A 2,911-nucleotide genomic window follows, 5' to 3' on the forward strand; every position below is an offset into this window, starting at 1 on the left:
GAGGGGGTTTTGGGGGTTAAAACCCCCCCAAACCAAAATTAATAAATAAAATTTGACGAATTTAATTTAATATTCCACAAAATATTTTTGGAAAAATATTCTCTGATCACTACATTGAGAGCTGCGTTTAAAGCGTCATGAGAACTTTTGGAAAATTGTGGGAAGGGGATCTTGTAACTTATCTCTTAGCCAAAATCCCATAGTTATCAAATTACTTCAATGTAAAATAAAATAACTGTCTGAATTATTATGAGCTCATTTTTGGAAAGATGCTTCAAAATATGGATTAGAGACAATTTTTCGAATGGGAATCTAAATTTGAATAGGTTGATTGCATATAAAACATAAGCTTGTTTACCGAAAACTTACATACATTTCAACATTTGCTGAAAATGTATTTTTTTAGATTGTGTAGAGTTTAGACAACAATTCAATATGGTTAACAACAAGAATAACATTTCAGAAACTAGTTGAAAGCTGATGTAATTTTGTCTCTAGCAGGTCAGGATCGGTTTTATGAGCATTGGATTTTTGTTGTATTATCAATTATATGAATAGCCTCTTAGCAGGATGCAATGAATGGCGTACTAAAATTTTGTGTGCTACGTACTAGTACTGCAAGTTGTGAGGTTGACTAATGAAGAAAAGTAAAATTAATGCTCGATAAATTTTTAACGGTCACGATCACATTCATTCGAAACTGCCAAATTTCGGTGTTAAGTAACATTGAAGAATTTCAAAACGTAAAACTGTTCATCTGCTGATAGAATAATGTTGACGGTTAATCCTCCTAGAAGTAATTATAGACAAGAATTACTCTTCAACCAAATTTGGGTCGAGACTTAATGTCTCCAGCAAAGTTTTCGAAAGTGCTATTTCAAACAACTTTGTCAAAGACATAAATATCCCACATATTCAGAGTATCGAAATATAGTAGTAGAAAACCTTTACAACAAGCTATTCTGAAATTACTGTATTTGATAAATCTCTTCTGCGGTAATTAAATAATAAATATTGCCAAAAACACAAAGAGTGATTCCATTTTCAGGAGCTAGCATCAATTCGGCGCTAGCTTAGTCCGCCCAGCAAGTTAGTGTCAGATTCTGATGAGATGAAGTCGAAACGCAAGTTTCAGTTCCATCCATCCATAATTTAGTTATAGGTTTTGTGTTCTCAACTCGCAATGATTGTTTCAAACAATTTTATCCGTAGCGTAGAAAAAAATAGTTTTCACCTAAATTTTTCTTCACTAAGGAGAAATATAGCAGGCCCAGTCCATTTAAATCCCTATATGTTGAATTCATGTAGCCTTCATATTTTCAACAAAATTGTTTGAAATGACATTATCAAAAACTTTGCTGAAGGCACCATGTCTCTTAATATTTTTGAAAAATTAATTCACCATAATTACCTTTATGAGAGTTAATCACTAAAATGTCTATATCAAGGCAGGCGCTGTTTTATGTTGATAACTTCCCGAAGTTGTCAAACCTTCAAAGTCAAGGATTATTATATTAGGTGATCTTGAACGTTGAACATTTTTTAGATCATTTATCCCACATCCCAAAGATCGCAATTTTTGACTTCATTGACATATTATACAAGAAAATAATCTATAGAGGTTTAAAAACTGTTCCATGTTGATCCTTCTTGTTTGTAGACTGGAATAACATCTGTTAGACTACTTATGTTTTTGTGTTTTCAATAATTTATCAAACTCATATTATTAATTTTAGCATTTTTTCAAAAAAATTGCGATTTTCATCAAAACCCCCTCCAAACCAAATTTCTGGCTACGCCAAATCCCTGTGGAATAAAAATTTGTAATTGTGTTGAATTTGTATTATAAAGTTCAACTGAAAGTTGAATACGGCTGATCAAAATTAGTAATTCTTATCTAAAAAGCCCAGAAAACCGGTTGAAGCTAATAAGATCAAACTCTCGAAACGTATACATCCATTTTACCTCAATTCTTCGCACAACTAAAGTTTGAAGTTAATCCTAGCTTTATATTTCGGTAAAAGTCTAAATGTGGCTGAACAAAGGTGGAAATTATTATGTATAGAAGTCCAGATTATCGTTTGACTATAGTTAGACTGACCACCCGAAACGTGTGTGCTCATCTTACCACAATTCCTCTCAGAACTCAAGTATAAAGTTAGACCTGGCTCTACATTTCAGAAAGAGGCTGAATGTGGCTGATCAAAAGTAGTATTTTTTATGAAAAAAATTCTGGGGAATCGATTGAAGATAGTTAGAATGACCGCACAAAACATTTGTATCCGTTTTACCTAAATTCTTCACATAATAAAAATGCGGACTAGACTTACTCGACTGATCAGAAAAAGGCTGAAAACGGCTGATCAAAAGTGATTATTTTATGTTAAACTCGCTAATACCCATCGCGCGTTACTGCGACTTTCAACGAAATAGGAGTGAAACACAATTTGTTCCGAAGCGCCATCTGGCGGACAGATAATCTCCAATCAATAGAACACAAACAAATGTCTACAATGTATAAATATTTACGGCAATCGGTTAAGCCGTTTGGGAGCCGGTAAATCATATACATACAAACATACCAAATTCCGAGGAATCGATTGGAGATAGTTGAATTGACCGCACGAAACGTGTATACTCGTTTTACCTCAATTCCTACCTGTGCTTCGCGGAAAGAGGCTGCATACGGATGATGAAAAGTTGAAATTCTTCTGTAAAATAGACTGAGGAATCGATAAAAGTTAGTAAGAATGACCGCACGCAATGTTTGTATACATTTTACCTCTATTCATCCCATAATTCAAACGTGGAGTTATATTTTACTTAACATTTCAAAAAGAGGCGGAAGGCGGCTGATCAAAAGTAGTAATTCTCATGTAAAAAAATCATGGAAGTCCATTGAAGATAGAAT

The sequence above is a fragment of the Topomyia yanbarensis genome, chromosome 1, assembly GCF_030247195.1.
Source record: "Topomyia yanbarensis strain Yona2022 chromosome 1, ASM3024719v1, whole genome shotgun sequence".
NCBI classification, from domain to species: domain Eukaryota; kingdom Metazoa; phylum Arthropoda; class Insecta; order Diptera; family Culicidae; genus Topomyia; species Topomyia yanbarensis.